Source organism: Peromyscus leucopus, chromosome 13 (genome assembly GCF_004664715.2).
Source record: "Peromyscus leucopus breed LL Stock chromosome 13, UCI_PerLeu_2.1, whole genome shotgun sequence".
Classification (NCBI taxonomy): Eukaryota; Metazoa; Chordata; class Mammalia; order Rodentia; family Cricetidae; genus Peromyscus; species Peromyscus leucopus.
In genome coordinates, this window is record NC_051074.1 from 46,231,493 (window position 1) to 46,256,558 (window position 25,066).

A 25,066-nucleotide genomic window follows, 5' to 3' on the forward strand; every position below is an offset into this window, starting at 1 on the left:
GATTTGAATTGCATTTTCATTTTCATCTTTCCTCTACCAAACTAGCTAAAAATAATTTTCAGGTCTTGATTCAAGGATCAACCTGGATTATATTAAAATTTTATTCCAGTATCTCAGCCTCTGCATAAGTGCTAGTAAACTGGTGGGTTCAATTACAGTGTGTTTATAATTGACCTAAGAGTCATATGTAATTGTCACACAAGATCTTTAATTACAAGGTACTAATTAGCATTATAAAAATGTTCACCTGTGTAAGATTTAGTCATAAATAATTAATTTTCATTCACAGATTCTAGTATAATTAATCCTTGGGCATATATCAGAAATACTGAATGAGAGAGGCATATAAATTCCAAATTCTCATTTCCAACAGAGACTTAAAGGTCAAGGACCCACACTTCTGATATAGTTTGAGGAAAACTTTTAATAATTTTCCAGGTATTAGTGGTTAATTTGTTTGGCCATTTATTGTCATTATGTTAAGCAAGGAAACAGACTTTAACCACACCCCTGGGTTTTATGAAATGCTAGCATCACTTTTCCATATGCAAAATACTTACCCACTATACAAAAGAATGCTTTATGAAGCCGGGCAGTGGTGGCGCACGCCTTTAATCCCAGCACTCGGGAGGCAGAGCCAGGCAGATCTTTGTGAGTTCGAGGCCAGCCTGGTCTACAGAGTGAGTTCCAGGAAAGGCACAAAGCTACACAGAGAAACCCTGTCTCGAAAAACCACAACACACACACACACACACACACACACACACACACACACACACACGAATGCTTTGTGATAAATAATACTAGGAACTGAACATGAAAGCAGGAAGGATGACTCTCCCAGCAAAGAAGGGGCATCTGGTACAGAAGGATGGGGGCATAAGGAAGGATAGAGAGGAAGGGAACACAGGGGAGGGCAGAAGAAGAGAGGCATCAAGCAAGGTGAGAATAAAACATAGGGAGGACAGAAAAGACCGGAACAAATGAGAGTGTAGCATGATGAGACATAGGTACGAAACGTCATAAGGAACCCCACCATTTTGTATATTTGTATACTAAGATAATAATAACATCACAGAACTAAAAAAAGATATTCAAAGTAGACACTCAATCACATAACATTATCTTTTCCTAGGTGAGAATTTTAGCTCAGGTCCCTCCTATTAGTAATTTATTTTTATTGTTCTGTAACAGTGTGGAAACATTTTAAAAAGCACGGTGTTTTTTGACAGCCTAAGGAATGGGAAAAGATCTTCACCAATCCCACATCTGACAGAGAGCTGATCTCCAAAATATATGAAGAACTTAAGAAACTAGACATCAAAATACCTAACAATCCAATTAGAAAATGGGCTAAAGAGCTAAACAGAAAATTCTCAACAGAAGAATCTCAGATGGCAGAGAGACATTTTAGGAATTGCTCAACATCCTTAGTCATCAGGGAAATACAAATCAAAACTACTCTAAGATACCATTTTATACCTGTCAGAATGGCTAAGATCAAAAACACTGAGGACAGCTTATGTTGGAGAGGATGTGGAACAAGGGGAACACTTCTCCACTGTTGGTGGGAGTGCAAACTTGTACAGCCACTTTGGAAATCAGTATGGTGGTTTCTTAGAAAATTGGGAATCAATCTCCCTCAAGACCCAGCTATACCACTCTTGGGCATATACCCAAAGAATACTCAACCATACCACAAAGACACATGCTCAACTATTTCATAGCAGCATTATTTGTAATAGCTAGAAACAACCTAGATGTCCCTCAACTGAAGAATAGATTAAGAAATGTGGTACATATACACAATGGAATACTACTCAGCAGAGAAAAACAATGACATCATGAGGTTTGCAGGCAAATGGATGGAACTAGAAAATATCATCCTGAGTGAGGTAACTCAGACTTAGAAGGACAAACATGGTATGTACTCACTCATAAGTGAATACTAGATGTAAAGCAAAGGATAACCAGACTGCAACCCACACCTCCATGAAGGCTAGCTAGCAGAGAGGCCCCCAGGAAGGATGCATGGATAACCCAGTGAATAATAGATGATATCTACATGAACAAACTAGGGGTGAGGGGGGTAATGGAGGTCAAGGTATGGGGGATGAGAAAATAAGGGAATGGAAGGTTCAAGGGACAGAGTGGAAGAGCAAGGGAAGAGATACCATGATAAATAAAGACATCATGGGAATAGGGAGAAACAGAGTGCTAGGGAAGTTCCCAGGTGTCCACAAGGATGACCCCACCTTATACTACTGCAATAGTCAAGAGAGTGCCTGAACTGGCCTACTCTGGCAATCAGGTGGCTGAATACCCTAACTGTCATCACAAAGCCCTCATCCAGTGACTGATGGAAGCATAAGCAGAGATCCATGGCTGGGTGCCAGGCCAAGCTCCAGGAGTCCAATCAATGAGAGAGAGGAGGGATTCTACGAGCAAAGGACATCAAGATCACGATGAGAAAATGTACAGAGACGGCCAGCCAAGCCAGTGGAAATGGATGAACTGTGGCCCAATAGCTGAGGAGCTCCCTCCCCTCCCCCACTGAACTAGGCCCTCTGGATAGGCAATACAGTTGTTTAGCTTGAACTGTTTAGGGGGCCCCAAGGCAGGCAGTGAGATTGGGAACTGTCCCTGGTGCATGAGCCAGCTTTTTGGAGCCTAGTGGCTATGGTGGGACACTTGGTATAGCCTTGGTGCAAGGAGGAGGGGCCTGGACCTGACTCAGCTGAATGTACCAGGCTCTGCTGACTCCCCAAGGGAGACCTTGCCTTGGAGGAGGTGGGAATGGGGGGGTGAGTTTGGGGGAAAGGCTGGGGGAAGGGAAGAGGAGGAAAGGGGAATCTGTGGTTGGTATGCAAAATGAATAGAAAAATCTCTTAATAATAATAAAAAAAATTACAGTGTTTTCATGTTTCATGAAAAGTCACTAAATATTTATTGAATCCCAATGCACATTGTGTGTGACCTTGAAATACCACTTAAATATAAGCTCTCCATCAGAGCCTCACAATAATCCAGGGTCAAGGTAAAGAAACAGGGTGAGAGATAGTTTACCAAGGTTTGGGTGCAATGATGGGACAAGTATGCTAATACTGACTGGTAAAGAGATTGGCATCATGAAAAACATACTTGATACACTAAACCGTCTGAATGAAGCTAGCTCTCTGTGATATACAATACAACGGGCAAGTACCAACTTAAGTGAAGACCCCACTAGCAAAAGATAAATTGAACCATGAACCAGCGTTACCGTTCAGCTCAAAAAAAAAATAATTATTTTAGTGCACAGAATATGCCAGACACTCTGCTAGAAACTGGATTCATAAAAATGAATACAAGAGTTCCTTCCTGCAAGAAGTATAAATATGCAGGGAGATGCAAATATAAAAGCTGGTTTTGAAAGATGGAAGCAGTTAGTCAGACGATGGAGGAGGGGAAAGAAGAGAGCAAGCGGTGTCTGGAGACTCCAGTTGTTTGGGGCTTCTGAAGCCAAAAATAAAGACAGGGAGTGGCCGAAAATAAGATTGAGACGCTGGGACGCTTTCAGATTTGTGCGGCTAAGTTTAATACGTTATATCAATAAGGCATTGAAGGAAGGATTTTAAGAGGAGAGACGTGGTTAGAAATAATGCAGTTTCCGAAGAACACTAGTTCATACAAGGATCGAACTTAATGCAAAAGGCTGGAGGCCTGGGAATCAAATATTTCATTTTTAGATGAAAGGTCCAGAAAAAAAAAAAAAAAAAACAAAACAAAAAAAAAAAAAACTCAACTAGAGAAAAGATGAAAAGGGGAGGAGAATGGAAAGATATATATTTAGGAAATGTATATTTAGAAGCCTGTGATAACTTTTGGTTTCTAACTTGGAACAGTTCCATGACATAAGATGGGGCCTGGAAGAGGGGTGGAGCTCGGCTGCTGAAACGAGTGTCATGTGAACACGGTGACTTCCTGATGTCTAGGGATAGACATAAAGGCACCTGGCAGGGTCTTGAGTATATGAGCCTGATTCTCAGGGAAGAAGCCCCAGCTGAATGTGCAGACTAGGACACGGGCAACATACAGACACTTGCTAATGCTCTGACAGTGGAAATCTTCCAGCAGCGTGAGAATATACATTACCAAACCTTCTCTTATTTAAGTGAAGGAACTGAGTTTCAATCCTTAACTACTTAAAAACGATAGCCTCGGTGATGTTACAGTCATACAAAAGACAAAACCATTTGTCAATATTTCATAGCAACCTGTATAAGTTTCCCCATACCCTCCAAAATTTGAGGTTAAGATTTCATACTTCAATTTAATAGTTTGTGTTTTTTGTTTTTTTTTTTTAAAAAGCTATAAATCAATGTTTTACAGTTCCTTTCCACTGACATTTCATTTTATCACTTCAGAGCCACTATGTCTGGCTGACATTGAATATGAAGACTTAATGTGTATAGCCAAAGGAACATATTCCATTTTGGCTTATGTGCAGCATTGATTAGGACAGTGAAAGCTTTATAAAGCACTTAAATTTGAGCACACACGTAACAGAAACTAACTGATTCATGAAAAACCTTATGTTTGAAAGATTTCATGGGTTTTCCTTTGGGGGATAGTATAAAGTCCCTGAGTATGTTTATAATCTTACTATTCTGTCCTCGTATGGCATTCTATTAAAAGTCCTCTGTTTCAATTCATAAAACCACATGGATTGAAAGGCAACTCATGCTACCAGCACTGTAGTTCTATTCACAGCCCCACCACTGTGCCCATGCAGTGATGTGGTGCCTGAGTTCCATGCACAGTTATCGTGTGATTTGGATTCGGGCCCAGCAGAACCGAAAGTCTGTCTGATTAATTCAGCTTCCCAGCATCCTAGACAATCCATGGGTTGTGTCCCCTTGGTTCCTTACAAATGACTTCCCTCTCAGCTTTTCCATAGGAGGAAATCTCCCTGAACTCTTTTCTCACTCTGATTACACTGGATATTGTTTGGAAGAAACGGCTCTCATTATTCCCCTTTGATAATTTACATTTTAATTATAGCTCCAAACAGCTGCCCTCCACTGTGAAAAGCGGTACAGTAATTCCTTTAGCTGTGCCTCCTTTCGCAAAGCATCATGTCCTTCCAGGACACAGCAAGTCAAGGGCATTCTCAGAGGATTTAAAAGGACTTTTGTATATCATCTACAGGCAACGAGAAACCCAAAGGGTCTCCGAGAAACATTTTCTTTGTAGTAAATCTGATGGATTGTTTTAAGACTTACTACACAATTAAATAAAACAGACGATCATGCAGCTTAGTGAGGAAAAACATTTTATTTATTATCTCATGATATGATGGTCTTAACAACACACCAGCTCTCAGAAGTGCAATTATAGTTGATAAAGGGTTAGGTTTCTTCCCAAAGCTTAGCCTTATCCTTGTTTATTCCAACAGCTTTGATTACTTATATCCTTGTGTGCAGTTATGTGTGAAAAATCATTCACACAGAGTGACCATGAATGGTCATTTTAACTAATAACCATATCACGGTGTGGCTTTTAATTAAAGCTTATCATAGGTACATTACTTTCTCCAGTGGTTTTTATTTACTCTATTTTGTTTCTTTTTTTATTAGGCTGGCCTTGAACTTGCTATGCACCCGGGGATGACCCAACCTTCTGACTTTCCAGCATCCACCTCCAGGATGTTGTCTCAAGGGCTTTTAATCAGGTAAGCTAGTGATGAGCTATTTACTTACAGCCTGTTAGTTACAAAATGGTGTGAGGTGACTGCTTCCCTACACTGGACAAGCTCTGGATGGGAAGGAAGCAATCTAATTTTTTTTTTTTTATTGCTAACACGGCATATCACAGTAGGGGGGGCCCTAATTGGTTTTTAATAAACATTTGCTAAATGTAAAGTAGATGGTCTCAGTGAACAAATTTGTTTCCTTTTAAAAGCTCAGCCTCAACCTCAACATCCTCTATGACTTTTGGTCTTCCCTAATGAAACCCTTGTTTGCCCGGCATTCTAACCACTACAGGCTTTGCAGAGCTGACAGTAACAGGATGAACTGGTTTGCACAAATGTTGAGTTACTGCATTGTTTTTCCATAGAATATGAAGCTATCCTACAGGTAATTAAACCTATTCCCTCACATTGTAGATTAAGAACTAGAAGGCCAGAAAGCCAGATGACTTTCTCAAGGTCTCAGAGAGAAGGGAGAGATATTTACAATCTTCCTATGTCTTTAAAAGGCAAGGCTGGGTTGACGTTTAAAAAAAAGAGAGAGAATTAGACTTGATCTCTCCAAACTTTACCAATCGAAGGGATGACACTATATCTGTCTTTCATACATGGTACAAAATGCTTTGCTAAGCATTTTTTTCTCCTAAACAAATTGTTCTAAAACTACTTATAAATTTATTTAAAATGTTTACTGAGAACTTCCTTTATCCACAGTTTCCTTGGCAGAAGACAGGAATCATGACAAGAAAGTGAGAACAAAATGTTACTGTAGATATCATACAAACAATTGTAGATATTATAGAAACAAACAAAAACTTTACCTTCACATGTGACATGTCATCTACTTAGAAAGTTAAATTATTTTATTATTCAAAAATAAGTATCAAAAGCTTAACCATTTTATAAAATGTGCATGGCCCACATATGATGATTTCAAGTGCTAATCATAATGTAATAGAATGGTTTCAAATTTATCATTATTAAAAACTGTGTAGAGTGTAACAACCTCCCAAAAAAAGAGTCAGAAATTGATATTTGTTGTATGACAAGACTTTTCCTGGGGAGACTCAACACACACATCTACTCACCCCAGAGAGGGATCCCATGACAGACCAAAATACAGATAACCACCAAAGTAAAACTTGGTGAACTAATTTGTCTTATTGGATTATTTACAGGAGTGTGTAAAGGTGAGGGATTACTTACAGGAGAAGTGACTCCAAGACAGCTGTATCACCAAGGCCCAACAAAGCATGAGTGACAGCTCACAGAAGCTGGGAAACCTAGAGTGCACTGCACAGCCTGCAGACCATTCAGCAGATTAAAAATGTCCTTTCAACTCTGGTCTAAACCTCTCCCAAGCAGCAGAGCTGGTTTCTGCTTCTTCTAGGTAGCTGATCTGGTCTCAAAAGAATCTTCTTTGCAGCTTGACTTGCCTGAGTCTTCCATGAACACCTTACCTGTTAATCTGAGAGGGGCTCTCAGTTTTTCTTGCTTAATCAGGCATATAAGAGTCTAAGGAATCTGTTCAGTTTCAGGGACTTCCTGAAGCTACTTTTGAGTTGTTTACCTTCCTGTTTAGACAACTTCCCTGTAAGATGGAATGTTTCAAGGTCAGAGGAAACTGTTACACAATATTCTATACCAAAGTCGACACATGGCCTCTGTATTTATGTTATACATGGCAGTCCCAGTACAGGGATAAGTTAATATTAATATAAAGTTTTGTGAATCACTTAATAAGAGGGATGGTTATGGTATTTTCTATGTGCTCAGGATTGTCTGATAGTATCTAAAACTCTAAAAATGCCAAGCCTGTTATTTTCTGGGGGGCAGAGAGAGTATTTTGTTCATGTTCCCTCTCAGTCCCTAAGAATATATAAATCTTTTCTCTAAAAGATATCTCACATTCAGTTTCCAGATACTTCATTTATAAATCTATGTGGACAACTTTCCTTTTTGTGAAAGCACGCGCGCGCGCGCACACACACACACACACACACACACACACACACATCAGTCAAGTTATTCAAAGCAGTATTAACATGAATAAATATAGATCTTAACCATATGTGGCTGTGAACTTAACGGATCAAGAATGTAGTCTTATAAGTGACAAATAAAACAGAGCAGCAGTGTCACAGAAATAACAGTAGAAAGTGAAATTGTAGTGAAGTAAACCCCAAGCGATTCCCCTCTCTAAGCTGCGGTTCCTCCGCTGCAATCTTGGAGATACGTCGGGACCAGCCTACCTGTCAAAAAGTACCTGGATAAGGGAGTGAGGGTTAAGAACGAAAGAGACAAGAGACAGAAGATAGAATCGGGAGGTCTCTCAGTGAATACTGCAGCAGTCCCGAATTTATTTCTCTTAGCCTTTTTGTACCCAAAGCAAGGGGGTCAAAAGACTTCCTTACCATGGTTCAAGGAAGAAACAAGCATAAACACCTCTTACTTCTCAAAACATTTAGTAACCACTCCTTTGGCCAAACACCCTGTTATTCATCCTTGAGGAGCAAAGAAAAGCTTGAACTCTCTGACCTTAAGTCAAGACGGAATCAAGCCACAAGCTGGAGTCACTGTGGGCTGCCACTGAAATACAGACACTTGATAGATACTCAGTGATGAATCTTCAAGACATTTGTGCATAATTTTAAATGTCTTAACTTTTAAATTTTATTGACCTAATTAGTAACAGAATAAAAAAATTATTCAGTTTTTTTCAATACATTGCTTTGACTTAACATAAAATTACCATGCAGCTGTTCCTGTAGTTAGCATTTCTATGGTAAAAGTACTTAGCACTCTCCTAGCATCCCTCAAAAATACAACATCATCATCAGCTGTAACTACCATGTTGTAGACTAGATCAATCAAATTTTATTACATCTACATAATTTGAATTTTATATCCTCTGGCAACATCTCCTCACCTGCACTCCAACCACTACATTTTCTGGTACTTGCCATTCATTCCACTACATGCCTCCCTGCCTTCCCTCCCATCCTCTCTCCCTCCTTTCCTTTTTTTTTTTTTTCTTTTCTCATGATCTTACATGGAACTGGACTGTCTGCAAAGTTGTGGGATGACCTTGAATTTTGGAACCTCCTGGATCTGCCTCCTGAGTGCTGGGATTGCAGGTATATGCCAAGATGCCCAGTTTTATGAGGTGCTGGGGGCTGAAGCCAGAGCTTCATACATGGTAGGTAAGGACTCCACCAACTGAGCAACATCCCCAGCACTCTATTTCAATTATTTTCCTTTTTTAAAATATTCTACGTCTGAATGAAATTGCATAATACCCATCATTTTGAGACTGGCACTTTCTGAAACTCTAAAATGAAATCCCTATAACATCCATATTATTCATTATAGACTTTTCCAAAAGAACTTTTTTCAATTCTATTATTGGATTATATTATGAACAGTTATATAATATAGGTATCACTAATTTGAAATGTGGTTTCTGTGTTAAAAACACCACACTTTGACATATGTACACTTAGATTTTGTGGGGGTGACATATCATGAGAAATTCAACTGCCAGGAGTCATGACGTAGGTTAAGTCTTCACTCCATCCTGAGGACTCTGACACAAGTCCAGAAGCAGCGTAAGTAACTGCTACTCTGTCTAAGCTAGCAGCTCTGTGCTGAGCAGAAGTACTTTCCAGATGTGTCTGAAGGGACCCAAAGCTCTGAGCTTAGTTATGAGTGTGTTCCCTGCCCCATAGCCATACCAGCTTCTCTTCAAGTCTGAGAACCTCAGAGATAGAGAAATGTTACTGCAGTTTTTTTTCCAGTTATGTTTTCAGAAAAATATTAAATAAAATCATTAACGTTAACTACATGATGAACTACATTTTTTATCACAGGAAGTAAAGTCCTGGTTATTTAATTTGTTGAAAAATCTCTAACAGCAGTCTTTATGTTTTTGAGACATCTTGTGATATGGAAAAGAGTTCCATAGCATATAACCTAGTTTTTAAATCTTGAAATGATTAATCAATAGAAAAATGTTTAAATATGTCGGTCTTGGTTATGTATTTATTTACAGATTCAATCCACAGATTTCCTCTGTTTGTCTCTTCCTCCTTCCCTCCCTCCCTCCCTCCCTCCCTCCCTCCCTCCCTCTCTCTTCCCTCCTCTCTCTCTGACTAACAATGCTTTAAAAACTTTCCTTCTAATATCTTATTTGCTTTGTGCATTTTGCTATAATACCATGGACACAAATCTGTAGTTGCCCATGGACAGTGATGCTTTGTATTCAAATGGACCTATGGCCATCACTCAACAAATTGTCTAAGTTTTACTGTATTTAAAATTTATACTTTCTTCTTCTCTTTGACTATAAACCATAAGAATAATGGTAGAAAAACAACCAAGCTCATATGTAGATCCTGACAAGGTAGAATAAGCGGCTGACAGCCTGATTACCAGGAACTCTACAATTTACCTTTTCCTTTCATGACGATATAGTTTTTCCTATGTTCCCTAACCTTTAAAGGATTTTGCCATTTACCTTGTCACACTCCTTGATCCCTTGATTACTTGTGTCTAAGAATCATTATCAAGTCAGGTATAATTGATACCAGGATCTTTCAGGTAATTGTCATGGGAAGCTCTCTCTTGTCTCACAGTTGACTCATTTCTAGAAGTGTCAAATGGCCTCACTATTAATTTAATGGGACAATTAAAAAGAAAGTTACTCTTTAAAAGTACAAGGTAAAAATCCAGTGCATCCTACTGGAACCAAACTAGATGTTTTCGTTATATATCCCTTGTATCATCTACAGACCTGAAACCACACACCCTTGGATCCCTGCACCAAATAGACAGGTCATGCTCATTGTCATCTAAGAGCCTTTGCTGTCAATATTGTCCTACCTGGGTTCTTTTCCAAGTCCAGCCTCTCTGGGTCCCACACTATGCGCTATTTCCTTCCTGAAGCCTTTCACTCCCTCATGTGGTGATGGGTTTCACTTCTGAATTTGCATACTGCATAACTGATGTCATAATTCACAATATTCTTAATACTCATTTTGCTTTTTACATTATTAGCATCAACCATAAAAGAACGGTTTATATATTTAATATTCTCTGACATAAACACAATTGTATACATCAATGGAAGTTCATTATTTTCTTGTCTCCTTTTAAGTCCCTGCCATCAGTTTTTTTAATATAACATTTTACTTTTTATTTGATATTTAGCAATAGCTCAATATTGAACAGCCCATAGTTCAATGTTATTCTAAGACTGCTATTCAGAATTTAATACACATTTGAATTATTTGTCCATTGGTTATTACTATGCGAACATTTGAATAATTGCAGCTGGGAGATATAGCTGAATGTAGCTAATGGTTTTGTATTGAAGTAATTTATTTCATAAAGCAAGCCTTAAAATAATGGAAGTCCAGGAAAGAAGCTGAAAAAAAATTAAGAGTAGTTCCACATTTCATTGTAAAATAAAAATGCTGATTGAACCAAAATTGAATTCACTTTGATGAAATACAGTGGCATCCTCTTTTCGTCATGACTAATGATACTTTTAAGCCTTTCCTTCTAATATCTGACTTACTTTGTGCCTTTTGTTACAATATTATGGTCACAGACTCTTGTGCTACACCTCTCCAGCTGTCCCTAGGAAATGACACTTTTGGTTCAAATCAGATCTGCCTATGCCTATGGCCATCACTCAACATTTTATCTGTGTTTTGAAAATGCCTGGTGGAAATAATTACACACAGGGGGAAAATGAGTAAATACTTTCTTTCCTAATAAGGACAAGCTGAGAGAATGAAAAGGCTTCAAGTGATACCAAAAGTATTAAAGTGATCAAGTGTCAAGTACGTTGTTTCATGTTAAATTCAAAAGAGCATTACATCACATGTGCAGACAATTGAAAAAGTGCATCACATACTTTACTGTAAGAAATATACGCTCAGAAAACATACTGATTCTGAATTGCACCGGTGATCCAAGATCATCATGGATGAGACCAGCTCACGTGAGTTCTCAGGAGATTTTCACCACTGCCTCTAAGAAGCAGAGCATACTTCCCAGTTAGGTGCACAACACTTTCATGCCCTGTAGCGTGTTCCTGGGCACAGGACAGTTTACAATTGAAGCTGCTATGGAAAGATACCCAACAAACACCGTTATGTTGAGAATGGATGGGTTTTTTTTGTTTTGTTTTGTTTTTGTTTTTGTTTTTTTGTCTATTTCTCTCAAATATGGATTTGTAATATTTTGTTTAAGGTTCTTTGAGAAATTTAGTGTGGGTACAAAAAAAAAAGACTGTTAAGCAGTTTAAATTAAGTATGCATGTCATTCTCTAACAGAAAAAGAACAGGATTTTCATTGCATTCATTTCTGTTAGATTAGATCAAATCACTACTCCCAATTTCACCACTGGTTTCTGATTTTCAAAATTATTTCTCTCTTGTGATTTAACACGTTAGTGAATAAGATGCAGACTTTTCTACATGGATTTAGAAGGTATAAATAATCCCTGAAAACTGTGAAGGATTTTCAAAATACTCTGCTTTTACAATCTCAAAAACTTGATTGCTGCAAGTCAAATACAAGTCAAGCTGCGATCCAGGCTAGTTAAGAGGTCCGGCATCTGCCTCCTGCTTTACTCTCCTGTTTTATTAGATACCCAGGCTCTCCCGACTCTGATGAGATTGCTCTTCTTTTGGCTTCTCAGCTATGCAAGGCTTCTACCTGTGTTGATGTGACTCCCTCTGCTTCAGTACTCACACCCTTCTGTAGCTTTGTGTTTACTTCTCTTTCCTACAAAGACAGTGCATCCCACTGAAACCAAACTAGATCATCTATGTGTGTCTGAAGTATCCATTCATTTGTTTTATTTGTTAATTTCTGTGCCCCGCTGATAAACATTGACTCTTTGAAAGCAGGAATTTGCATGGCTTCTCCTGAAATTCTTCATACTCAGAAAAGTACCTACTTTACCTTCAGGACCTGAAACCCTCAATTATTAAACAAATACACTGATGAATAATTATTCGTACTTTAGCAAACATTTGGGCCATACCAGCAAGAGAAAAGCAAGCCCTCCTCATGTAAGAGTGTCACGTAGGGAAACGCAACACACTCAATCTTAACTCTTTACAGATAATTTTAAATTTCAGACTATCAAAATAAGTCTGATCCAAGAGGAAGAGCCCCAAAATAATTTATCTCACAAGGGCTGTGTCCTCAGGCTTTGTTTGCTGGTGTGCAGTTAAGATTGTTTGCCCATGTAAATGGCTTTAAATGAAGACACTTCTGAGAAAACCAGGTACAGAATTTGTTATCCAAGTGTAGGTAAGATTTTGTAAGGAATACATTCCCATCCCATCTTCTCCATAATAAAATAGTTACTCCAACTCTGATGGTCCATTAAATATGTTCATCTAGAGACTGGGGGCACACAGCTTGGCACTCTCCAACAGAAAGTGACACTCCCCTGAGAGTGCTAGAGTTTCGGTTTTGAGCAGCAGAGAATATGTTTCTCTTTAAATATTTAAGCATGGTTTCTGCTTAATTTCTTTCCTCCAAGATGCTCTTCATGCCTGTCAAATGTTTGTCTACAGAAGACTCTACAATGCCTATGCCGCGTGGGTGCAGGTGTAGCGCTACTGAACACAGTAACCATGGCAACACCTAATTCTCATTTAATTTGCTATTTCCTTAGAAGAAGCAAAAACACAAGAAGGATGGAGCACTGTAGGCAGGGAAACAGGAAGGCACACAGGAGTGGGGAGGTGAGTGGGAACCAGGCACAGACAGCAGCCTACAGGCTTTCTAGTTCACTTCCTTTAACTAAAAATGCCAAGGCTGAGGGAAACACAGAAACTATTTTTGAGAAAATTTTTTATGGTGCTGTATATCAGAAGAAAAAAAAAATTCAACCTGGCTATTTTTGTTGGACTCTCTTTCTGCAGAGGACCAAGTTTAAACACAAACCCAGTCAAACTGAAGGCTTCAATGAAGACGGTTCAAGGTCAGAGCAAAACTCCGAGGCTATCCAAGTCCCCTGAGTCTGGGCATTCTTCTCCAGAGTTGACACTTCTCTCCTGCGGGATCCAAACCACAGGAATGGCCCTGGAGCAGGAGGCTATAAGTGTTTCCTGGATCAGATTTAGTCTCTGGGCTTTCAGAGAGAAACTGGCACACAGCTTAGTTGGAATGGCCCTAAATTCCGAGTCCCTCCCACTTTTATTATCCATGTGAAAGCCAACTGAGTCACAAGATTGGGCAGGTACTACTGCCACCTTACCCCACCCTTAGCTCAGAAAACAGAACTATAATGAGGCCTGGGAACACAGAGCCAGGGTGACATGTGTCTTCCATGGCACCCCTAAAAAAGGGCTGAGTATGGACCTGAATGACAGAATCCCAAACCTGCTTCCAAATTAGCTACCTTAGGAAAGTCTCTCATTGGCTGCCTGCCTCAGCTGGCTTACAGATACATCTTTTCTCCATTGAATACCTTTAAATTCATACGTAATTAGTAACATCTTAATAGCTGAAGCTCCTTTAGGAGTAGAACATGGAGCACAGAAGAAATGCCTTAATGGTGTACATTTTTTTTTGTCAACTTAAATAATTTATTTTTTAACAGGATCTCATGTAGCTCAGGCTGGCCTCAACAAGTTAGGTCACAAAAGTTGACTTGAACCTCTGATCCCTGTGCTTTGGCTTTCAGAGTACTGGTTTTATGGATATTCACCACCCCACTCTGTGTATGCTATGCTGGAAATCTAATGCAGGGCTTCATGCATGGGAGGCAAGCGCTTGAACAACTGAACTACATCCCTAGCCTAGTTTCAACAATCTAAAATATTATATTTAATGACACGATCTATTTCTGGGCACATAAGCACATACTCGTTTAAAGGCAGTACGTTTCTCAGGGTTACAAAGCACTGTACTGTTATTAAATACAAATATATTAGGAAGAAAAAGGCGAAGGTTGTATTTCAAATGCAAGTAATTCATTTCCAGTGATGCTTTCTCTTAAAATAAAGCACTTCAGAGTCCATAAGTCCCCATGATATTCTCCATAAAATCCACATGAGCCTCTGAAATCAGGAAGTACAGAGCTGGACAAAGCTGTCACAGCCTCCAATCTGGGTACCAACCACAGTCATTCAATGTCTTCCCACTCAGAGGGAAAAATGAATTAGTGGCAAAATGAACAACAAACACCCAAGTTTCACCAAAGGCCACTCTATCCCGTGCTGCAACATCCAGCACACACTTTATGAACAAAGCCAACTTCAGTCTGAGGTGCAATGTCCCAGCTGGTTTCAATAGTCACAGCCAGGTTAGAGTGGCGTTTCTGCTTCCCTACAGATTCGGTTGTCTTCTAGTAGCTTTAGTACTTAGGTTTTCCAGGCAGCAAAATTCCTAAAGACCCTTCCATCTTCACTCCTGCTATTTAAAGAAATGTCAACTGCATTGTCCAGGCAAAAGAATGTCACCTCGATCTTTCAAAAAGGAAGTTCAAGTGGCAGGTTGTTTCAACTTAGACAATCTCCATCAACAGAGAAGACCCTTTGCCCCTGAGTATAAACGTTAGCTTTATCCCTGGAACCCGCCCCTACCAGATATGGGGAACAACTGTATTTCACAGCTTTCTGCTTGGAGCAATGTAACCCAGGTCCCATTGTTGTAAAGTTCATCAGACACTTATGTCCCTTACAGAAAACCATGTCACACTTGCACGTGATACATCCTCCTACACTTTAACTCATTTCTAGATTACTTCCAACACCTCACACGATGCAAATGTTAGGTACATAGCTGTTGCACTGTATTTTTCAGGGAATAATGATGGGGTGGGGGGAATTATATTGTGTTCAGTAAATTTTTAACATTTTAAAGATCAAATCACAGTAATTAAACCACAGATATAGGGCTATAGACATGATGAGCCAACTGTACTTTTAACACTATATGTTTTGCTTTCATAAAAATACTACTTTTCGCCGGGCAGTGGTGGTGCACGCCTTTAATCCCAGCACTCGGGAGGCAGAGCCAGGAGGATCTCTGTAAGTTCGAGGCCAGCCTGGGCTACAGAGAGAGTTCCAGGAAAGGTGCAAAGCTACACAGAGGAACCCTGTCTCGAAAAAAACCAAAAAAAAAAAAAAAAAATACTACTTTTCATATAAATTGTATTGAATACTACATTTCTCATATGGAGCTTTGTAGTATGCTTTTAAATTAAATAAAAAATCCAGTGGACTTAAAAACAATTGATCTCAACTATGGAAAACTGTTGCATGCATGAAAGGGGCATGTGCACACATGTGTGTTGCTAGAGAATTTCTCTCCAGCTCCTGCCACCAAGTCCCGCCAGTCCCAGAGTCCACTTATAAAATAAACACACAGACTCTTACATTATTTAAACTCCTTGGCCATTAGCTCAGGCCTATCATTGTCTAGCTCTTACTTTTATATTTAGCCCATTTCTATTAATCTGTACTTTGCCACGTGGCTCGTGGCTTACCGGTACTTTACATCTTCCTTGTCCTGGCGGAGGCTCCAGGAGGTCTCTCCTTTCCTTCTTCCTTCCTTAATTCTCCTCTCTCCTTGTCCTGCCTATACTTCCTGTCTAGTCACTGGCCAATCAGTGCTTTATTTATATAGAGCGATATTCACAGCACATGTGTGCATGTGCATCTGTAACTATCTTAGAGGATAATCACATTCACATACTCTCACCCTCATATTATTCTTCTGTGCAACATAAAGCAGACAGAGTTAGTGGGCTAATGAGTTGTTATAGGTACTATCATAAAGAAACTATCTGTTGAAGATTGAAATTTTTGTTCAAATAGTATGAAGTACACAGAGTAAATGAAAGTATTAGATCTGTTCCTTGCTACACCAAAGGGCAGTTTTAAACACAGGGAATTTCTAACTGAATCCTAAAAACACTTTCTGCCCATTTTACACAGTGAGTGGCAAGGATACAGTGACTCCCATCTGCCCACAAAAGTAGATTTCATATTAATATTTTCATACTACCAGAGAGAATATATGGAAAACAACTACATTACCATTTTGGGGGGATAAGATACACAAATGCAGCAGTAAAACTTCAAAGCTGGTGTCTGAATCAAGTTTTGTATTGCTATGAAGAGACCCATGACCATGGCAACTCTTATAAATGAAAACATTTAGTTGAAGGGGCTCTCTTACAGTTCAGAAGTTCAGTCCATTATCACCAAGGCGGGGAGCATGGTGGGGAGGGGAGCATGGAGGCATGCAGATGTGGTACTGAAACGGAGAGTGCTGCATCTTGACTCAGAGGCAACAGAAAGTCAACTGACTGTCACACTGAGTGAAGCTTGAGAAAAGAGACCTCAAAGCCCGCCCCCACAGTGACACACTTCTTCCAACAATATCATATCTCCTAATAGTGTCACGCCCTTTGAGGGACATTTTCTTCCAAATCACCACAGTTGGGCATTATTTAATTGCCTTTTTGCTCCTGGAAATGATGCTGTATCACTCTTTCCAGTGCAGAGTGTTAGCTCCTTTCTCCTACCAATTCATTATATCAAATCAGTGTTACGGCATTCACAGTATATTTACAATGGGTCCGTTGACAGTAGGAAAATGAATGGTTACAGGTGTTGTGGCAGTACAGTGCCCTAACCATCTTCAATAACGATAAGCATGAAACGCAAAGACTTCATGCTGACACAATTATTCTGTCTCAAACAATCTATATGTATGCTTACTTATAAGTCTTGTTTAAAAAAGATCTACATAGTTAAGGGATGAAATTGTGGATATTCAAACATTGTGTTTCATGGTCATTTTGGGGCAGATTTTAGATTAGCTTCTAATAATGCTATATGGAGAACTGAAATTGGGAATGTCATACTTAATCTTAAACTTAGTTTGACATTTATTGACTGATCCACTGGTTTTGGTCTATATTAGTGGGTTCATCTAAACCATCTAACATGAAAATAATAGACTGTTAGCAGTCATTGTTCAACTTAAAAAAGAAAACAACAAGAAGAACAGCCAAACTGATTTGGTTTCAGGTGAATCAAATAATTAAAAAAAATCATTTCGTTAGCCAAAATTCTCATTTTGAAGCAATTAATCAAGTAAATGTACCATTGTTCCCTGAAAATGTTTAAATAATTTAAAGAAAGGTGATGAGAAAATAATTGCCATGAGTAACTCTCCATGAAATAAAGAGCCTGGGGGCTAGGAGGACGCTCAGTTTGTAAAATGTTTGCTAAGCATAAGGACCCGAGTTTGGATGCCCAGGATCCAAATAAAAGAATCCAAGTGCAAAGACCAAGGGGTGAGGAGCAGAGAGGGGTGGATCCCTGGAGCTCATTAGGCAGCCAGTCTAGCCAACCAGTGAGCTCATAGCTCAACTAGCAAGCCTCCCCCCTTCCCAACAAGGTAAAGAGCAGCTGAGGAAGATACCTAGTGTCATCTGCATGCACTGGACTAGTATGAGTACAAATCCATGGGGAGATACAGAGCAGCAACTTCCAGATTTGGAATGTCATATTGATTAGGATGATTCATGATGAAAGAACTGCAGATAAGGAAAAGACTATGCCTAGGATATACAAAAAGTAAGTTCAAACATAGGACCAAAATAGGAACAAGTCTTAAGGAGGAGAAGTGAGATTAAAGCTCCATGCTAAAACAGAGATATAAGCATAATGGAGGATAAACTAAAGACAAAACAGCAGCCTCTGTGTTCACTTTCTGAGGATCAGTGATGTTTTTGTTGTCTGTTCATTACAAATTGAAAGTACTGAGCAAAGGAAGAATGGGAGATAGGAAAGCAGGAAAACAGAAAAGAAAAAAAGAAGATAAGAAAAAGTCCAGTTATGCAAACGAATTTATAAATGGCTAAGAAACTCTTAAGAAATGTTCAGTAACCTTAGCCATCAGAGAAAGGCACATCAAAACTACTTTGAGATTCCATCTTACACCTGTCATAATGGTTAAGTTCAATAACACAAGTGACAACTCATTCTGGTGAGGATGTGGAATAAGGGGAACACTCCTCCATTGATGGTGGGAGTGCAAGCTTGTATAGCCACTATGGAAATCAATATGATGTTTCCTCAGAAAGTTGGGAATTGATCTACCTCAAGATACAGCTATATCACTCTTAGGCATATACTCAAAGGACACTCCATCCTACCACAAGACACTTGCTCAACCATGTTCATTGCAGCCTTATTTATAATAGCCAGACACTGGAAGCAACCTTGATGTCCCTCAACATAAGAATGGAAAATGTGGTACATTTACACAATGGTGTATTACTCAGGTATTTTTTAAAAATGACATGAAATTTGCAGACAAATGAGTGGACTACAAATAGAAATCGTCCTGAGTGATGTAACCCAGACCCAGAAAGAAAATATGGTACGCATTCATTTCTTAGTGGATATTACCTACTAAGTAAATGATAACTAAACTACAAATCCATAGACACAGGATGTCAGGTAAAGACAGGGGAGTTCATTGCTGAGGACAACACCCACACAATTCACTGAATATGGAGAATTGAAGCTGGTACCTACATGGAGACTTCACCCCTACATTCTAGTCTCTTTGGTGTGGGAAGGTACTCTGCAGGCTGCCAAAAAAGAAACATGGACACCAACCCAGCCACAAAAGCTTTGACCTACAATCTGTCCTGCCTACAAAATATGCTAGGGCAATGGTGGCACAGAACTTGTAGGAGTAGCTAACCAATGTCTGATTTGACTTAAGGCTTACTCCATGAGAGGGAACCCATACCTGAAGCTGCTTGAGTAACCAAGAAACAGAGACTAGATAGCCTAGAGACCTTGAGTAAAAACAAACACTACTAGTCTTTAAAAAAAAGTATCAATAAAATGACTCCTAATGATATTCTGCTATACTCATAGATCAGTGCCTTATCCAGTCATCATCGGAGAGGCTTCCTCCAACAGCCGATGGGAACAGATGCAGAGACCCACAGCCAGATATTATGCAGAGAGAGTCTAAATGGGAGGTCTCCATCAAATGCCTCCCCTCAGAGCTCAGAGAATCTGTGAAAGAGGAAGCAGAAAGATTGTAAGAGCCAGTGGGGATGGAGAACACTAGGATTACAAGGCCTTCTGAATCAACTAAACAAGGTGTGTAAGAGCTCACAGAGACTGAAGCACCAAGCACAGGGCCGACATGGGTCTGCATCAGGTCCTCTGTGTGTATATTATAACTATGAGCTTAGTGCTTTCATGGGATCCCCTAGCGTGAGAATGAGTGGGTCTCTGACTCTTGTGCCTGCTCTTGGGACTCTTCTGCTCCTCTTGGGTTTCCATGTCCAACTTTGACATGATAGTTTTTGCTTTTACTTATTTTATTGATTTTGTCATCTTTGGTTGCCATGTTCTTTTCTATTGAGAGACAGAAAGGGGGTGGATCCGGTGCAGAAGGGAGGTGGGGAGGAGCTGGGAGCAGTAGAGGGAAGAGAAACTATAATCGGGATATATTGTATGAGAAAATAATCTATTTTCAATGTAAGAAAAAAATGGAAAATAAAATTAAATGGGTTTAGCTAGATGTCATAGCACATTTCCTGTTGTCCAGAACTAGAAGAGCCTGAGGAAAGAGGTTGAACTCAAAGTAAGTTTGAGCTTGCATTGGGAATTCCAGGCCTATGTATGCTCCCTTGAGTTTCACTGTCTCTAAATAAATGAACGAATAAATAAATAATAAATAATATAAAAAGCTGCCCTAATAATCTCATTAGCATCTCATAAATCAGGTAGATGATAGAGACAGACAGACAGACAGTTAATGAATTTGTCCCTTCTATTATATGTTGTAACCGAAAACAATGTTTAAAACATTTCCCCTTGTGTACAATATAAACTTAACAAGAGTGAGAGAGGATTCTGTTTTTCTTCTGTTTGACTTGCCAAACAATTCCCCTGAAATGTATAAGAAAATATATCACAGCTGAATACGGGACCACGCAAAGGAAAAGCTCATCTCTTGGAGAGGAATGGTCAAAGTTCAAAGTTCAAAGGTTAGGTTCAAAATGTTTCCCATAAAGTCAACTAATTGCGCTCACATTGTTTTAAACTTTTTAATTCACTACAGACCTGCCTTCAGTATGTGTCCCATATAATTTTAACAAGGAAGTACCCACAGCCATAAGCTCAAAGCAATGTCGTGGGAGGACAAGGAACACCACACTGCACTGAGGTAGAAAGGCGAAACAGATTTCTTCCACCTCCACCCACGTCCACAAGCTCTCATCTGCAGCCTACATGGACAAACACTAGCAGCTGAGAATCTTCTTTGATTCCTCCTCTCCCTCTACCCCACCACACACCCAGACTTCCCCATTGGCCCTTTCCCTGGGCTTCAAGGCACATCCCTTCTCACTTGGCAATTCCATATTTGCCTTTGGTGCTTGGGAGCCATCCCTGGTGCTAATCAATCCCTGAGAATACCAGAAATTGATAAGAACTAATAAACCTCAGACAATGACATGAGTGGAAGAGCTTATTAACATCTGTAACTCGTCGAGATCAGACACAAAAGAGGCAATAAATGCTCCAAAACCGTCTGCCTTCAGTTAGTGTTTTACCTAAGAGGGCAATCCTCCCATTGAGGGGTAATACTGATCAGTGTTTTCTTTATCCCTGGTTTTTTATTTTCATCTGCTAAGAGGAAGTCAAGCACTGAAAAGAATTTGACAGTCAGAGTCACCCTAAGGTCCCTAGTCAACTTCCTATGCTCTGCCTCACAGGGACAGCAATGAATTACAGAAGCATACACTGTACACTTGCTGTCATTTCTACACCTAGGCAAATATGATGCCTGCTTGATTTTAAATGCCGATGTACAGAAGTGTACACTTCTCTGTCATCTAACTGCCAGTGAAATTCAATAAATATATGTGTGTCCCAAGGAAATATTAAAAGTCTACAAAAAATAAAATCTACCAAACAAGCCCCCCCCCCCTTTTTTTCTTTCTTTCTTAATTCTGACATTTAGAAAATGTGTAAAATGGTTTAAACCGGAGGGGGGGGGGAGTCATGGAATGAAATTGTTCCTTCAGGCCTAGAACATTCTGTGCCAAGTTTCATTTCTGACTATGTATTTCTGGCCAAATTCGAGATCCCTGAAAAGAAATACATAAAAGAGAAAAATATGCCTTTAACCTTAGCAGAGCAATGTTGGCCGAGGCCGCTGTGGGAAGAGCAGGGCCTCTGGTCTGGGATGGGCGTGTTGCTGGAGTTTGGTCTCCACTGAGAGGATGTGGGCTCCCTCACTAGGACTGAAGCACCTATTAGCATGAGGTCACTGCTGTGCCGGTTTCACTGGATCGGGCTCTTTCAGCACATTCCAGCTCCCTCCTCCCTGAGAAGGTGCTGTAAACAAGAGAGAGAGAGAGAGAGAGAGAGAGAGAGAGAGAGAGAGAGAGAGAGAGAGAGAGAGAGAGAGAGCGCTGCTGTGGAGTAAGCACATCCTAAATTCAAAACGCCTGGAAATGCTGGTTCCACCTGTGGTAGTCTAGACAAAAGTAAGAGCATGGAACAGGACAAGAACAGTCAGCAAGGAAGAGCTTGCCTGATTATTGGGGAAGGGAAGAGAGTTTAAGAAAGGTGAGAAACAAAGAAAATAAAAATGAATGCCATTAAAATATTCTTTTACTTAAAGGGAAGCCAAATTGCTAAATTGTCTAGATGTCTTGATACATGCATTTTCCCACGTATGAGGTTAAAAAACCTTTGGAAATTAAATGATGTTATAGCCAACCATGAAACAGGATAGAATAAAATTAAGTAAACCACAGACACATGGCATGTACCGAATAAGAAATAACCGGTCTGAGAATAACAAAATCACGAATGCAGATGTTAAGCTATGGGGAATCAGATAAAAGTCACAGGGAAATTAACGTTATGACATGTGTACATGGACATAAGCACAAACACAACATTTTCCTATTGAAAGAACAAGCAGGACCTTTACCTGGTGTAGAAGGGAGGGGGGTCCTTGAGTGCAAGGGAGAAATGACTAGAAATGATTTGCAAATTGTTAAGGTTTTTCTACTAAAAACAATAGACACTAGGTTCACTCAAAGGAGTGCCTTTGTCACTCAGGCTGGAATCTTCCTCGTGGGCATAAAATCAAAAGGATTTTAAAGGGCCTATGTTTATTCAATCTATTTTGGTTGCCAAAAATATCATAATGGACCACAGTAAAATGAAAGGGTGACAGTGCTCTGCTTTTAGCCTGGGCTGGTACCTGCAGCTCACACACAGGGACCTTTTGCATAATGTGGCTCACATAAAAGGCTTTGTTCTCCATCGCCCCACTGTGGCTGCAAGCCTCAATTTCAGTTTGCAATTATCTCCTCTCACTGATCATTTGAAAGCTGGTTCCTTACTGATATCCATTTATTTCCCTGTATCACACCGGAAACTCTGTACCACCCAAAGACAGTTTTTTTTTTTTTGGGGGGGGGGTGTTGTTGTTTTAAAACATAAATTTCGTTCAGAGCATAATCCTCAAACCCTAGGAAATAAATCTTTAAAGATTTGTCTTTTGGCTACCCACTCCATTTTGTAGCATGTGTGCAGGGGCGTGGGCGTGGGCGTCTGTGTGTGTGTGTGTGTGTGTGTGTGTGTGTGTGTGTGTGTGTGTGTGTATGTGTGTGTGTGTGCCTGCATCTTTGACAAAAGCTTCACACCCAGTTTCAAAAGGTCTGTGTCCTGGATGCCTTACACTCAGAGCTTACAACAGAGGGCAAACAGTAATTATCACAAGCCAGCTTGTTGCTAACTAACCTTTTTTATCTGCTGACAAAATCCAGAATCCCCGATGCCAGGAGGAAAAACACCAGTCTCCAGTTTTCCAGGACGGTGCTTTCGGACTCTAGCAGCTCACTCTCCCCTCCCCCTCCTCACACACCCAAACACACACCTCCCCACTCCTGGTTCCTAGGCTCTCTCTGCCTTTACATTTCCATCCCGAAACAAAGGCGAGGCTGGAGAAGGCAGTCATTACTCGAGTCCCCCACTCGGGAAAGAAAAGCTTCAGAATTAAGAAATGAATAGAACAGATGCGGCTGGGTACCCACCCCTCTCCTTTAGGAAGAAAGGACTACGCTGAAATCCAAGCTCAGCCAGGCTTGTACCTTTGGGCCCCGCCCTCTACAACCAAGGAACAGCTTTCCATTTTCCTAAAAATTACCACAGTATACCAATTTTCTTCTTCCTGTGGTCTCTGGAGAAATGATTTGAAATTTGAAATTGGCTGGGTTCCCCTCACTCACCTCTTTCCTCAGTGTGCAGAGCTCTGAGGCTGTGAACACACAGAGGCAGACACATATAAAATAGTAATAATAAAATAAACCCTTTACTTTTAATTCCTTTCCTCGGGGTCTTTGTATCATGTCCTCCCCTTCTTTCTACAGGTCGGGCAATATTAACTCTCAAAACACGTAAGTTAACCTGAACTTAAGTTTCCTGTGGGTTCGAAGTGGTACCTAACAAGGTCACAGGCTCATCTACAAATCCAGAGCTTAGGGACCTAGCCGGGTCCCTTGCCCCGGCGTGACACCTGGAGAGGTCAGGCCTGGACAGCGCCAACCTGCGCCGGCTGTCTCCCTTAGCACAGGGGACGAGACTAGCAGGTCCGGTCCGGTTCCTACTTTCCGGGCTGCGGCTCCTCTCCGCGGAGCCGGAGGAGGAGGAGGAGGGAGGGAGGACCGGCGCTGAGCGAGGCGGGACGATGTCTTCTTACCTGGGCGCGGAAAGCGGACGCACCCGCGATCGCGGCTGAGTCGGAGAGCTAGAGCTCCTGGGTGGGAGGAGCCGGCGAGGCCCGACGACTGCAGGAGCGAGGGAAGGAAGGAGAGGAAAGAGAAGGAGGCCGCAGGGAGAGAGAGGATGCTGCTGCTGCCACCGCCGCCGCCGCAGCCGAGAGCCCGCGCAGCCGAGCGCCGCCCCGTGCTCGCCCCAGCCGGGCTCCGCGGCCGCCCCGCCTCGCCTGTCCCCGCCCCTCTCAGGCTCCGCCACCGTCCGCGCAGCGCTGGGGCAGACGCTGCCACCGCCGCAGTGTCGGGGAGGGGGAGCGCCGGGCCCCGCCTCCTACCGCAGCCAGCCGACCGCCCCACCGGGGACAGCCGGGCTCGCAGTCCCCGAGAGCCCCGCCCAGCCAAGGCCAAAGGCAGGGAGGGACCCAGGCTCCTTTCCCAGCGGGGCCTGCTTTGCAGAACTGTCCCTTCTAGGCTTGCAAAGTGAGCAGCAGAGACAAGCAGGCCCTCCTTAAGGACGA

At 40.9% G+C, this 25,066-nt stretch overlaps 1 protein-coding gene across 2 annotated transcripts in view; it reads right to left on the reverse strand.

The window, feature by feature from the left end:
- Map2 (microtubule associated protein 2) overlaps window positions 1-24,710 on the reverse strand; it is a 279,474-nt gene extending 254,764 nt beyond the window's left edge. For both annotated transcript variants that reach the window (XM_037210313.1, XM_037210310.1), the window contains exon 1: window positions 24,533-24,710. The gene's annotated coding sequence lies outside the window, so the exon portion shown is untranslated. The remainder of the gene's footprint in view (window positions 1-24,532) is intronic.
- Window positions 24,711-25,066: the final 356 nt, after the last annotated feature.